We start from the raw sequence: 16,315 nt of genomic DNA on the forward strand, positions 1-16,315 counted from the left end.
TGGCCCCTGTAATAACATTTAAAAGATGGTATACAAAGACAAGCCAAAGACTAGCTGATAGGCACCACACATATAACCATCATTTGGATTAATATCTAAAACAGTTTTCAAATATAAAAGAAAAAGATATAAAACATATAAATAGGCAGTTTACCAAAAAAGAACACTGAGGCCCAATAAACAGGAAAAAAAATGTTTAATTTCACTGTAACTATGAAAATACAAGTAAAACAATGAGAAGTAATTTTGTACCTGCCAAATTGGCAGAAATTTTTTGTTAGTACCATAAATTACAATTTAGGAAAACAGAACTCAATACTGCTGATGGAACCCTTGCTATATCATTTAGGAGAATAATTTATTGTTTTTAATAAAATTAAAGTTGTTTATATTCTGTGACATGGTAATTCCTAATTGATGTCCATTGAGATTTAATATGTACTGGGCACTTTCCAAAGCTCTTTATATATATATATATATATATATATATATATATATATATATATATATATATTTTTTTTTTTTTTTTTTTTTACTCATTTAGTTACCATCATTTTACGATTTAGGGAACTGAGGCACAGAGAAGTTAAGTTAACTTGCCCAAAGTGATAATTAGTAAGCAGTGGTGCCTGGGATCCAATCCCATGCAGTCTGACTCCAGAATCTGAGCTTCTAATTATTATGTTGCTAAAATGCATTGCAATCCTATATGCAGTCATAAAATGTTGGAAATGACCTAAATATACAACAGTAGGAGATGAATTAACAAAGTATGAAATCTATAGCCAGTAAATGAATGAATTAAAACTGTATAGGGGCCAGCACTGTGGTGCATAGGTTAATCCGCTGCCTGCAAAGCCAGTATCCCATATGGGCACTGGTTCGAGTCCTGGCTGTACCGCTTCTGATCCAGCTCTCTGCTATGGCCTGGGAAAGCAGTGGAAGATGGCCCAAGTCCTTGAGCCCCTGTACCCACATGGGAGACCTGGAAGAAGCTTCTGGCTCCTGGCTTCAGATCAGCTCAGCTACAGCCATCGCAGCTATCTGGGGAGTGAATCAGCAGATGGAAGACCTCTCTCTCTCTCTCTCTCTCTCTCTCCCTCTCTCTTTCCCCCCTCTTTGTAACTCCGCCTTTCAAATAAATAAATAAATTATTAATTTTTTAAAAACTATATATCAATGTAATAAACATAAAGACATAAAGCATGGGGTGAGCATTGTGTTTGGATTAAGCCACCACTTGGCATGTCAGTATTTAGAGTGCCTCGCTGGAGTCCTGGCTGCTCCACTTCCAATCCAGCTTTCTGCTAAAGGCAGCAAGGATGGCTCAAATGCTTGGGTCTCTGCCACCCATGTGGAAGACCTGGATGGAGTTCTGGGCCCCTGGCTTTGAACTGGTACAGCCCTGGACGTTGTACTATTTGGGAAATGAACCAGCTTATGGGACATAGCTCTCTGTGTCACTCTGCCTTTCAGGTAGATGAAAATAAACATCCAAAAAAAGTGAATGAAAGGATGCATAGCAGTGTTATACAATGTGTGAATAATTGATATTAACCCTTTAGGTTCTGTTATCCTATATTATAGGACACATCACCTATACTTAAATGAGCAGTAAATATACCATGTATGGTAATTTTGCAATACATGTCATTGAAATATTGTGACTTAATGGTTTTTTCAAAGATTTATTTATTTATTTGAAAGGCCAAGTTACAGAGAAGCAGAGGCAGAGAGAGAGAGAGAAAGAGACAGAGAGAGGTCTTCAATCCGCTGATTTATTCCCCAGGTGGCCGCAACAGCTGGAGCTGAGCTGATCCAAAGCCAGGAACCAGGAGCTTCATCTGGGTCTCCCACATGGATGCAGGGGCCCAAGCACAGTGCTTTCCCAGGCCATTAGCAGAAAGTGGGATTAAAAGAGGAACCCATAATGTTGGTGCCACAGGCGGAGGCTTAATCTACTATGCCACAGTGCCAGCCCCTCTTCTTTTGTTTAACAAATACTGAGTGCCCATGAGATTTTAGGAACTACTGTACCAGACTTTAGGGATATAGCAGTGAATAAAGCAAATCACCCTACCTTCAAAGAACTTACATTCTGGTGTGGAGAGATACACAAAATGATGAAAATGTAAAACAAAATTATGCATATCTATATATATAAAGTATTTATTTATTTGAAAGGCAAAGTGATAGAGAGATCTTCCACCTGCAGTTCACTCCCCAAATGCCCACAATAGCCAGGCCTAGGCCAGGATGAAGCCAGGAACCAGGAACTCCATCTGGGTCTCCAACAGGGGTGGCAAGAACCCAAGGACTTGGGCCATCATCCATTACCAACAGATGCATTAGCAAGAAGATGACTTGGAACATAGAAAATCCATTACTCAAACCAGGCATTCTAATAATAAATAAATAATAAGTGCCGGCGCCGTGGCTCAATAGGCTAATCCTCCGCCTTGCGGCGCCGGCACACCGGGTTCTAGTCCCGGTTGGGGCGCCGGATTCTGTCCCGGTAGCCCCTCTTCCAGGCCAGCTCTCTGCTGTGGCCCGGGAGTGCAGTGGAGGATGGCCCAAGTCCTTGGGCCCTGCACCCGCATGGGAGACCAGGAGAAGCACCTAGCTCCTGGCTTTGGATCAGGGCGATGCGCCCACCGCGGCGGCCATTGGAGGGTGAACCAACAGCAAAAGGAAGACCTTTCTCTCTGTCTCTCTCTCTCTCTCACTGTCCACTCTGCCTGTCAAAAAGTAAAAAAAATAAAATAAAAATAAATAAATAATAAATGCAGGAGGTCCAATTGGTAGCTTAACTGACTGGACTACATCACACATCTCCCAAATTATATTTTTTAATTGAAAGAGGAGCAAGAGAATAGAGAAGTCTCTTTCATAAAAGGTCATCATTGAACACCTCTCTGAGTTGATACTTGAACCTGAATTAAATTAAACAAACAAAAAAAAAAAAAAAAAAAAAAGGATTTCCCCAGGCAGGGGGAAGAGTAAATGCAAAAGTCACAAGACTTGTTCACCGTGTTTAAGAATGACCAGGCCAATGTGTCTGGTAAGACAGAGTGGTGAGAAGTGAATTGAGAGAGCATGTTTATAGATGCGTAAAACTGGTACAGGACAATGGGGAAATGGGGAAAGAGTAGAATGTGGGAGGGGTCGAAGTACTGCAGGAGAAAAGTCCTTGAGAAGGCAGGAGGTGAGGACACCCAGACTGTAAGAAGAGGTTTCGTCTGGAATAGAAACCAGAGGACGGGGCCAGCGCTATGGCGCAGAGAGTTAGCCCTGGCCTGAAGCACCAGCATACCATATGGGCACCTGTTCTAGTCCCAGCTGCTCCTCTTCTGATCCAGCTTTCTGCTATGGCCTGGGAAAGCAGTAGAAGATGGCCCAAGTCCTTGGGCCCCTGCACCCATGTGGGAGACCCAGAAGAAGCTCCTGGCTTCAGTTTGGCACAGCTCCGGCCATTGCGGCCATCTGGGGAGTGAACCAGCAGATGGAAGACCTCTCTCTGTACCTCTCTCTGTGACTCTGTCTTTCAAATAGATAAAATAAATCTTAAAAAAAAAAAAAAGAAAAAAAAGAAAAAGAAACCAGAGGTGTGTTTTCATTTCAACAGGAGGGAAGCTAGAGAGTGTGAGGACAGAGTGCAGCCAGGTGTGTAGATTTAGTTAGGGGGTGGGGGTTGGAGAATCACTGCTTGAAAGCTTATTTTTTCTTGGTGAAGCATGAGATAAAGTCATCAGCTGAGATGGAGAGGAGTGAGGCAATGGTTGACTTTTGAGGGGACAGAAAAGTTTTTTAAGACTTGTGTCAGAGTGAGCAGAAAGATCACAGGGCCAGAGGGAGTGTCACTTGTTCATTTGTTCAACAACTATTCATTGATCGTCTATCATGTCTCAGGTACTGTCCAAGGGCCAGAAAATACATTATGAAAAAAACAAGCCCTGGGTTTTGTCTTCTTTTCTTTCCCTAGGAGTTACAATACAATTCATTTAATTGCAACTTTCTTTTTTTTTTTTTTTTTTTTGAAGATTTTATTTATTTACTTTAAAGGCAGAGTTACACAGGAAGAGAGTACTCTTCCATCTGTTTGTTCACTCCCCAAAAGGCCACAACAGCCAGGGCTGGGCTAGGCTGAAATCAGGACCCAGGAACTTCTTCCAGGTCTCCCACAGGGGTGACAGGGGCCCAGCTCTTTGGGTCATCTTTCGCTGCTTTCCCAGGCATATTAGCAGGGAGCTAGATCAGAAATGGAGCAGCTGGGACTCAAACTGGTGCCCATATGGGATGCTGGTGCTGCAGGCAGTAGCTTAACCTGCTGTATTCCAGCGCTGGATGCTGATTGCAACTTTCTTGAGTCATAGTCCAGTGCTATGGCTCCTCCCAGTCCCCTCTGATTGAACCTTGGTATTTCTGAATGCACCATAAGTAAGACATTTACAAGTGGTGACTCATGGTAGTTAATGTTTGGAGAGTCATCTATTCAGATCCAAAAAAATATTGCAGACACATACTATGACCATGGTAATATTTTTTCCAGTATGGGTTAAAATCTCAAGGGTCCTTTCAGGTTAAGGATCCCAGCTCCAACTGCTTATTAGTTGTGTGTCTTTAGCTCATTTGATTTCTTCAAGTTGTGCGTTCCTCCTCTTAAGATGGACCTTGTAATAGCATTTATCTTATAGGAATGTTATGAGGTCTAGCAGAATGTACCCAAAGTGCCCAGAACAGAGCCAGACAGGATAATTAAGTTGTAAGTACTCAAAAACTGGCATTACTTCTATAAGGTTCCATTTCAGAGGATTAATGTCCCTCACTGTAGACGTTCGGCACATCCTGACTGGAAACCAGTACTTTGACAACATTGTCCTATGGATGACAGAATGATCAGAGGACAGACCCATATTGTGGATCACTAAAGGAGCTGATTAGGCTCCAATTTCTGATTTGCAAGTTTAAGAACTCGATTCTCTCATTTCACCTAGGTGGTGATTAAGTCACAAGAGCCCAATTTACTAATTTACCCTAAGAAATATAATAGCATCCCCACGTAACAGAGAGCTTGTGAAACAAAATTAGCACCAGAAGTTTGCTGAGGGAGGGTAGAATTGGCGTAAAGGGAGTTAGAAGATCAATCACCATCGTTTCAACACTCAGTTTTCTCTTACAGTTATTTTCTATTCTTTCTCTTTCTCTTCTTCAAAATATAATAACATTGAATTCCAAGTTCTATCAATGTGTCCTCAGCAAATTTTCTTCCCTACCCACTCTTCCCCGTTTCTACTTGCCCATGTCTGGAGAACTCACAAATCACACAGCGTGGTGGCTCCTAAAGGTACGAGTAGAACCAAGGGGTGGGAGCAGCTGCCAGGGGAGGGAGGTGATGTGCTCCACAAACTCACCTGCAGTTCTCATCCCCCTGGGACTTCGTCCTCAGACTTGTTGACATCACCTCGCCAGGGTCCCCAGAGTATTCTGTTTCTTCCTCAGGAGCTTAGTGTTCCTCTTTGGGAGACTTTGTCACTGGGTTTGGATCAAGTAGAGGGGGACCCAAAGGCAGTTGTAAGTACTCAGAAGAGTACTTACAAAAAAAAAGAGTACCCAAAGAAGGTGGAAACTCAAAAATCCCACAGGACACTCTCAGCCTTTCCCCTCCTGCCAGAGGTGCCCCCTGGGAGATTTTGTATTTGCTGGTGTGAAGAGAGGAGTCTGGGATTCAACAGCCTTAGATGAAGCCTGCTTTATTCTTGCTTGGATTATCCCAACAGCTTCCTGACAGGTATCCCTGCTTCTAGTTGATGCCCTCACTCCCTGAGATTTATCTTTCTAAATTTAACTCCATTGTTTAAGGTTATTCAACCCCGTCTTGCTTCAAATAGAATCAAAATCTTCAGACTGCCTTTTTTAAATGTAGCTTTTTTTTCTTTTAAGATTTTATCTATTTATTTGAGAGGTAGAGTTACTGACAGAGAGAGAGAGAGAGGGAGAGGGAGAGGGAGAAGGAGAGAGAGAGAGAGATCCTCCATCCGCTGGTTCACTCCCCAGATGGCTGCAACTCAGCCTTCTCTCATAGTTATTTTCTATTCTTTTTTCATCTTCAAAATATAATCAGGTTGAATTCTAAGTTCTATCAATGTTTCCCCAGCAAATTTTCTTCCCTATCCATTCTTACCCGTTTCTACTTGCCCATGTCTCAAGAACTCACGAATCACACAGCATGGTGGCCCCTAAAGGTATGAGTAGAACCGAGAGGTGGGAGCAGCTTCCAGGGGAGGGAGGTGATGTGCTCCAGAAACTCACCGGGAGTTTGGCACCTAGCTATGCCAATCTGAAGCCAGGAGCCAGGAGCTTCTTCTGGGTCTCCCACATGGGTGCAGGGGCCCAAGCACTTGGGCTGTCTTCTACTGTTTTCCCCAGCCATAACAGAGAGCTGGATTGGAAGAAGAGCAGTCAGGACACAAACTGGCACCTATATGGGAGGCTGTTGCTGTAGGCAGAGGCCTCCTATGTAGGCCTACTATACCACAGTGCCGGCTCCCAGACTGTCTTTAAATACAACCACCCAGCCTTATCACTTGCTATCCCAAAGAGCACCAGGGTTCCTTCTAGCTCCCCAAACATGTTGCTACCCCACTCTGCAGCATCCACACTTTTCCTACCTTAGTGTCTGCTCGATTTATTATCTCTTGCTTGAACTCCCTCCTATTTGTACTAAATGTAGTTAAGGAATAGTATCGTCTGGTCAGGCAGAGTGGTCCTGGGTACAGTGGCCTTTCTTTAGCCCCTCAAACCCTGACATTTTTTTCTCACTTCATAGTCTCCATACTTGCTCTTCCCTGCCTGGAACATTCTTCACTTATCCAGTTTCTTCCCAACACTTAGGGTCCTTTCTCAATTTTCTCTCTTCTAACATCATGTTCTTTAAATATAATTACATTGTTTTTTTAAAAGATTTATTGATCTACGTGAAATTCAGGGTTACCAAGAGAGAGGAAGAGAGAGAGAGCACTTCCTTGTGCTGGTTCACTCCCCAAATGGCCACAATGGCCATGGCTGGCCAGGCCGAAGTCAGGAGCCACAAGTATCATCTGAGTTTCTCCCACTTGGGTGGCAGAGGCCCAAGCACTTGGGCCATCTTCTGCTGCTTTTCCCAGACCATCATCATGGAGCTGGATCAGAAGCTGTAAACCTGCAGAAAGTGTTCGTGTCTATTTGTTCTCCTGTCTACTTCAGTTCCTAGTGCAGTGCCAGGACATATTAAGCATGAATATTTGCTAAATGCAAGAGTGATAGCATGGGCTATAACACATAGAACTCATGATCTATTGACCATAAAGTCCTCTATTTTCTTCTTTCTTTTAAGATCCACCCATTTATTTGAAAGGCAGGATTACAGAGAAGCAGAGGCAGAGAGAAAGAGAGGTCTTCTATCTGCTGGTTCACTTCCCAGATGGCCACAATGGCCAGAGCTGCACCGATCCGAAGCCGGCAGCCAGGAGCTTCTTCTGGGCCTCCTACACAGGTATAGGGGCCCAAGGACTTGGGCCATCTTCTACTGCTTTCTCAGGCTATGGCAGAGAGCTGGATCAGAAGTGGAGCAGCTGGAACTGGAACTGGCACCCACATGGGATGCCAGTGCTGCAGGCAGCAGCTTTACCTGCTATGCCACAGCACTGGCCCTCTCCCCTCTGTTCTTAATCACTTCTCTGCTTTTACTTAGTCCTAGTTATCCCCCAAAGAACATTGCTTCTCCCAAGTGGTTTCTCTTTTTATTTCAGAGATTAATGCCTGGCACACGATAGATACCTGCATATATTTATTTAATGATGATTTACTGTCCTTTTCTTTTTTAGTCTAGTAAGAGGTGAAGATAGCCCCACAGAATGAAAAAAAAGTCATTGTTCTACAGTCAAAGATTAAATCCTAGCCATGCTGTTAACTGGTTGGTGATCTTGACCAAATTTTTTAACTCCTCTGAGCTTCAGTTTTCATCCTTATGTGTAATAGACTACTTAACGCTGACAAAAGTACATTGTAGGGTTGGCCCAAGGTGTTGATCCACACTGCCCCCTAGAGGTTGTCTTTTACTGGGATAACACACTGAAGCCCAGACCTGTAAACTACTCAAGCCTGTTGGTGAAGGAAGAGGCCTCCAGATCAACCAGGTGGGAGTTGGCCCCAGTATAGCAATGGGTCGCAGAGGAGAAGTTCAATGGAGAAAGTTCATTGGTCCAAGACAGGGCAGCAAAGACATAAACAAGGTTAGCATTCCCTTAGTAGCAGAGTCACAGTGGGAGTTCCCATTATTTCTGAAAATAGGGGAGGGGACCTGATGGAAAATTTGCCTTTGCTGCTACTTAAAGATAGAGCTTGGAAATTTAGAATATTGCTAAATGTGTGATACATTTGCATTAACCATAGGTGAGCTGCACTGTAAGTCTGAGTAATATGAGACATGGAGATAATAAGTATTTGACTTACAGGGTTGTCGTAAGGGTCAAATGAGGAAACAGATTTATGGGAAGTGCTACTCTTTTGCCTGCTACTTAATTAAACCTTCTCAATAAATGGAAACTGATATTATCATTTTTTAAAAAAAAGATTTATTTATTAGAAAAACAGAGTTATGAGAGAGAGGGAGAGACAGATCTTCCATGCACTGGTTCACTCCCCAAATGGCCACAATAGCTAGAGCCAGGCTGAAGTAAAGCCAGGAGCCAGGAGCTTCTTCTGGGTCTCCCACGTGGGTGCAGGGGCCCAAGCACTGGGGCCATCTTCCACTGCGTTCCCAGGCATTTTAGCAGGGAGCTGGATCAGAAGTGGAGCAACCCAAGGCATGAACTGGCACCCATATGGGATGCCAGCAACACAGGTGGCGACTTTACTGGCTATGCCACAGTGCTGGCCCAGCTATTATCATGTTTGAAAATAAGGCAACCTCTTCATTTTGCCTTTTTATGTCAAGTGATAAATTTATTCTCTAATAAGAGTCAGAAAAGACTGGATTAGAACAAGGATATGACTCTTTTTTGTAGACAGTTCTTTGCTTTTACTCAACATTTTATAAGCTCTACTTTCCTTGCTTCTGCCCATTAGAGCAGGTTCAGCAAACCTCTGGTTTGTCTCCCTTCAGGTTATTACATCAGATGAGAGACCTTATCTGCATTGGATTTCCTGTTCCTCAGGTCTTTTCAGAGTGAGGAAATTTAATGGTTTTTAGTAGAATTCCTTTATCTTATTCACGGAGGACAAAATTTAACAAACACTACACAATCCCAACATCTTTTATGGTCGAGTATCCCTCAGCAGTATGAAATGACATAAGATGATCTATTCATATGCTCAAGTAACACAATTGAAATCAAATCATTCAATATAACTCTTCTCATTTTAAGACAACTATTGAATACTGTATATTTTAGAAATATATATGCACAGATTCTTGCTCATAGATCTTCAAGATTCAAAAACAACAAAAACTACTTCAAAGAGTTGCCTGAGGATCAAATGCATTAAATATGCAAGATGTTGAGAACAGTGCTGTGTGAATGTAAGCCATTGTTATTCTCTTACCAGGTGTTGTGAAGATTAAAGTAAATGAGATGTCCCTGAAAAAACACTTGGCACAGGGTCTCACACATAGAAAGTGTTAACTAAATAAATGCTGGCTTTCATTCTAAACAGATATTTCTGAGATTTCCCGTGAGGTCCACGCTTTTCTTGGTTCATCCTACCTTTCTTCACAACACGGGTATATGGGGAACTTGTTATTATATACCCACAGCGTGGGTTTGTGGGGCACTTGTTGTTAAAATGAAATTGTGATTTTTGGCCAGCGCTGCGGCTCACTAGGCTAATCCTCCGCCTGCGGTGCCAGCACCCCGGATTCTAGTCCCGGTTGGGGCTCTGGATTCTGTCCCGGTTGCTCCTCTTCCAGTCCAGCTCTCTGCTGTGGCCCAGGAAGGCAGTGGAGGATGGCCCAAGTGCTTGGGCCCTGCACCCCATGGGAGACCAGGAGAAAGCACCTGGCTCCTGGCTTCGGATCGGCGCAGCGCGCTGGCCATAGCTGCCATTTGAGGGTGAACCAACAGAAAAAAGGAAAACCTTTCTCTCTGTCTCTCTCTCTCACTGTCTAACTCTGCCTGTCAAAAAAAAAAATTGTGATTTTTTTCACAGTTATTCTTCCACCAAACAACTCATTTTTCAAAAAATATTTATTTATTTGAAAGGCAGAGTTACAGAGGGATCTTCCATCTGCTGGTTCACTTCCCAGATGGCCACAACGACCTTGGGCAGGCCAAAGCCAGAAACCTGGCACTACATCCAGGTCTTCCACATGGGTGGAGGGGCCCAAGTATTTGGACCATCTTCTAAATAACTCATTTTGGAATCCTTCTAGCTGTTTTGTCCAGTATGGTTACCTGTGGCCACATTTGGCTATTGAGCCCTTGAACTACAGCTAGTACAAATTCAGACGATCTATATAAATATAAAATACACAACAGATTTCAAACTCCTTATGAAAAAAAGAATGAAAATTTTCATTAATAATTATTATATTCATCCTTTGAAATTTTAATATTTTGAATGTATTGTATTAAATATATAATTAAAATTAATTTTTACCTGTTTCTTTCATATATGTGGCTCACATTTCATTTCTGTTGGACACTGCTGCCTTATTTGGTAACAATTGGTGATTATTTACTCAAGTATTGCCCATGGTTTTAATGCAGACTTCCCATAATTCAGCTGAATTAATAAATGATGTTTTTAAATATTTATAAGCATATGTTGATAACATATGTCTACTTTGCAACTATATATATATATATATTATTTTTTTGACAGGCAGAGTTAGACCGTGAGAGAGAGAGACAGAGAGAAAGGTATTCCTTCCATTGGTTCACCCCCCCCACAATGGCCTCTATGGCCGGCGCGCTTCGCCAATCCGAAGCCAGGAGCCAGGTGCTTCCTCCTGGTCTCCCATGCAGGTGCAGGGCCCAAGCACTTGGGCCATCCTCCACTGCCTTCCTGGGCCACAGCAGAGAGCTGGCCTGGAAGAGGGGCAACCAGGACAGAACTGGCACCCCGACCGGGACTAGAACCCGGGGTGCTGGCACCGCAGGCGGAGGATTAGCCTAGTGAGCTGCGGCGCCGGCCTGCAACTATATTTTAGCCATACTTTATGATACCATCTCTTCTTAAAATTTTATTCTGATGGGACTGGCACTGTGGAATAGTAAGTTAAGCTTCTGCCTGCATTGCCAGATTCCAACATGGATGCTGGTTTGAGTCCCAGCTACTCCACTTCCAATCCACCTCCCTGCTAATGCACCTGGGAAAGCAGTGGAAGATGGCCCAAGTGCTTGGGCTTTTGTACCCATGTGGGAGATCCAGAAGAAGTTCCTGGTTCTTGGCTTTGCATCAGCCCACCTCCAGCTGTTGCGGCCATTTCAGGAGTGAATCAGCAGATGGAAGATCTCTCTCTCTCTCTCTCTCTCCCTCTCTCTGTTGTAATTCTGCCTCTCAAATAAATAAGTAAATGTTTAAAAAATAACTGTTGTAAAACAAAATTTTATTTTGGTTTCTAGACATCTTTATAGATTCAACTTCTCCTAGTTGATGATGTCACTGATTTCAGTATTCACTGTGTCCTGGGTTGTCTGTGTCTTGGGTGCTTCTCCAACACTGAAACCCTCTTTGGTGACAAAATGCAGCAGAAGTTTTTCTGCCTGGACATTCAGTACTGGCTGCCTTCCAAAAAAACCTAGTTCATTTCAGTGAAGGATAATGTGAAGATTTAAGCATCAAGGCTGTATTTGTATCATTCTCAGTGACTGCTGAATGTCAGCCTGGCTAACAGCAAAGCAAACATTAACACTTTCACTGGCTGAGTAGAAGCTTTTCAGAATCTTGAGTTCAATTTAGTCCTAATCACATTATTTTGTATCTTAATCTTATACAAGTAGTCATTCTAAATGAAACCCCTAATAATTTAACATTGTGATCTGCGATTCAACTTTCCTGATTCCTCTTACGATGCCAATCTTTTTAATGTGGTACTTATGTTGTTAAGCATACCGTCTCTGAGTTTTCATTTATTTTATTTGAATTTTCAGACTTTTAAATCTTTAATATATGATATGTTCATACCATATGCTTTCTTAATATCTGATGAGAAAGAGATAAGAAGCCTCTGACATCTGGAGCTATCTCTTTCCAAAATTTATTTTCTTTATTTGAAAGACAGAGATATCTTCCATCTGCTGGTTCATTCTTCAAATGCTTGCAACAGCCAAGACTGGGCCAGGCTGAAGCCAGGATCCTGGAACTCCCTCCAGGTCTCCCACATGAGTGGCAGGGGCCCAAGTATTTGAGCTGTCACCTGCTACCTTCTCAGGCATACATTAGCAGAGAGCTGGAATCAAAAGCAGAGAAGCTGGGACTTGAGCCAGGAACTACAATATGGGATGTAAGCCAGCAGTGACTTAACTGCTATGCCAATCACCTGCCCATAGAGCTGTCTTGGCACTCACACTTGGGCCTTAGCATAGTGGGGAGCTGGCTTGGTACCCACAACTCTGTCATTGGCATTCTTCTGTTGAACATAAAAAAAAATTTACGGAAAACAGAAGATAAGGCCACTCTGATGATCATGGAAGCAGACAAAGCCAGAGCATTCTGTAATGATGTGTGAGTAGAGTAAAACAAGAACATAGTCTAAACCACAAAAATTGCTCATCATACCCCTTCCTGGATTATGTGAGTGACTAATATTTCTTTATGAAATATAGCATTAACCTACTTTGTTCCTCATGTCTTCTAGGTAGGAATTATTAAGATACTTGGCCTCCTGTTTCCAGAAAACATCCAATCCAGAGGAGAATCCTACTTCCTTAAATCCTTCCCTGTCATTAAACCCAACCCAAACTCTATAATATGTCCTCTGTGAGGCTGGCACTGTAGTGTAGCAGATAAAGCTGCTGCCTGTGGTGCCGGCATCCCATATGGGCACCAGTTTTAGTCCTGACTGCTTCACTTCCAACCTGGATCCCTGGTAATGCTCTTGGGAAAACATTGGCATATGGCCCAAATCTTTGGGCCCCTGCACCCACAAAGGAGACTATGAAGAAGCTCTTGGCTCCTGGCTTTGGACAGATCCAGCTCTGGCTGTTGCAGCCATTTGGGAAGTGAACCAGCAAATGGTAAATTTCTCTCTCTCTCTCTCTCTCTCTCGCTCTCGCTCTCGTTCTCACTCTCTCGCTCTCTCTCTCTCTCTGGAACTCTGTCTTTCAAAGAAATAAATAAATTTTTAAAATGTCTTTTGTGACACCATTTTTTTTTAAAGATTTATTTATTTAGTTGAAAGACAGAGTTACAGAGAGAAGCTGAGACAGAGAGAGAGGTCTCCCAGCCGGTGCTGCGGCTCACTAGGCTAATCCTCCGCCTTGCGGCGCCAGCACACCGGGTTCTAGTCCCGGTTGGGGCGCCGGATTCTGTCCCGGTTGCCCCTCTTCCAGGCCAGCTCTCTGCTGTGGCCAGGGAGTGCAGTGGAGGGTGGCCCAAGTCCTTGGTCCCTGCATTCCATGGGAGACCAGGATAAGTACCTGGCTCCTGCCATCGGATCAGCGTGGTGCACCGGCCGCGGCGGCCATTGGAGGGTGAACCAACGGCAAAGGAAGACCTTGCTCTGTGTCTCTCTCTCTCACTGTCCACTCTGCCTGTCAAAAAAAAAAAAGAGAGAGAGAGAGAGAGAGAGAGAGGTCTCCCATCTGCTGGTTCACTCCCCAGATGGCCGCCACAACAGCCGGAGCTGTGCCGATCTGAAGCCAGGAGCCAGGAGCCAGGAGCCAGGAGCTTCTTCCAGGTCTCCTATATGGGTGCAGGGGCCCAAGAACTTGGACCTTCTTCTTACTACTTTCCCAGGCCATAGCAGAGAGCCGGATTGGATGAGGAGCAGCCAGGACTAGAACTGGTGCCCATATGGGATGCCGGCACTTCAGGCCAGGGCTCTAACCCGCCGCACCACAGCGCTGGCCTCTGTGACACCCTCTTTCTGAGATGTCCCATGAACCTAATGGCTTATCATCTCCCTCATTGCAATGAACCAATAAACTCAACTTTGATTTGTGTTCTTGGTGGTCTTTGACAGAAAGACACTGATATATACCAAAGTGACCAAATCATAATTTCAATTGTGATGTGGCCCTGAACTTTATAAACATTTATTTTCAAATTTTAATGTATACCAGCTTGTTCTCATTAAATTTATCCCATATCTATTACTTTCCTTTGGACAGAAGGCTTATCTGTGGGGACATTGTTATGGCACAGCATATTAAGCTGCCACCTGCAATGCCAGCATTCTACCTGGGAACTGGTTTGAGTTCCAGTTGCTCTACTTCCAATCCAGCTCCCTACTAATGCACTTGGGAAAGTAGCAGAATATGGCCCAAGTATTTGGGACCCTACACCTACATGGGAGACCCAGATGAAGCTTCTGGGCCCTGATTTTGTTACAGCCATTTAGGGAGTGAACCAGCAGACACAATTCTCTGTCTCTGTCTCTGTGTCTCTCTGCCTTTTTAATAAATAAACAATAAATAAATAAATATGAAGTCCTACCCTTTCCAAGACTTCTGACTTTAACTTTCTTAGTTTAGTCAATGTATATGCACAGCTAATAGATGCAAGATACTAGTAGCAATATCCAATTCACCAAAATTATCTAAGTTATCCAAGGACATTATAAATAAATATAGTCTTGCATCACTTGATAACAGGGATATGTTCTGAGAAATGTGTCAATAGGCAATTTTGTTGTGTGTGAGCATCACAGAGTATACTTTCACAAACCTGATGGAATAGCTCAGAGCATACCCAGCCCATGTTGCTTCGAGGCCAGAGTTACCTGTGCAGCCTTTTATTGCACTGAATGATGTACACAATGGCCAAAATCTGTAGGCATTTGTAACACAAATGAAAGGGTGCTGGAAAAGAACAGTATAAAAGTTTTTTTTTTTTTTAATGGCTCTTGTGTCGAGGGCAGTTACCATTAATGGAATTTGGACAACTGGAAGTTCCTCTGTGTGAGTCAATGAGTCAGGTGGTGAGTGTGAAGACGAGAACATTTCTGTAGCCTTTACGAACACTGCACACTTACATTACACTAAATTTATTTTTAAAATTTCTTTCTTCAAAACCACAATGCAAATAAAAACCACAATGAGATATCACCTCACCCCTGCCAGAATGGCTGTTATCCAAAAGACAGAGAGCAACAAATGCTGGCAAGGATGTGGAAACGGGAACTCTGACACACTGCTGGTGGAAATGTAAATTAGTGCAGACACTATGGAAAACAGTATTGAGATTTCTTAAAAAACTAGTAGATTTGCCATCAGGGCTGGTGCTGTGGCGCAGTGGGTTAACGTCTTGGCCTGAAGTGCCAGCATCCCATACGGGCGCCAGTTCAAACCTGGCTGCTCCACTTCCGGTCCAGTTCTTTGCTACGGCCTGGGAAAGCAGTAGAAGATGGCCCAAGTTCTTAGGCCCCTGCACCCATATGGGAGACCTGAAGAAAGCTCCTGACTTTGGATCGGCACAGCTCTAGCTGTTGTGGCCAATTGGGGAGTGAACCATTGGATGGAAGACTTCTCTTTCTCTCTCTGCCTCCCCTCTCTGTGTAACTCTGACTTTCAAATAAATTTGCCATCAGATCCAGCAATCCCCTACTGGGTATATACCCAAAGAGAAGACTGCATTGTATCAAAGAAATTCCTGTACCACCATGTTTACAGCAGCATTCTTTTTTTAAGATTTATTTTATTTATTTGAAAGACAGAGTTACAGAGAGAGGTAGAGCCAGAAAGAGAGAGAGAGAGGTCTTCCATCCAATGGTTCACTCCCCCAATGACTGCAATGGTCAGAGCTGAGTTGATCCAAAGCCAGGAGCCAGGAGCTTCCTCCGGGTCTCCCATGCAGGTGCAGGGGTCCAAGGACTTGGGCCATCTTCTACTGATTTCCCAGGCCAAAGCAGAGAGCTGGATTGGAAGTGGAGCAACCAAGACTCGAACTGACACCCATACAGGATGCCTGCTTTACCCGGTTTGCCACAGCACCGGCCTTATTTTAAATCTTTGTTAAGGGGCTGGCATCATGGCTCACTTGGTTACTCCTCCGCCTGTGGTGCTGGCATCCCATACGGGCGCCAGTTCTAGTCCCGGTTGCTCCTCTTTCAGTCCAGCTCTCTGCTGTGGCCCGGGAAGGCAGTGGAGGATGGCCCAAGTGCTTGGGCCCCTGC

Source organism: Oryctolagus cuniculus, chromosome 7, assembly GCF_051225735.1.
Source record: "Oryctolagus cuniculus isolate XC-2025 breed Fujian yellow rabbit chromosome 7, ASM5122573v1, whole genome shotgun sequence".
Lineage (NCBI taxonomy): Eukaryota > Metazoa > Chordata > Mammalia > Lagomorpha > Leporidae > Oryctolagus > Oryctolagus cuniculus.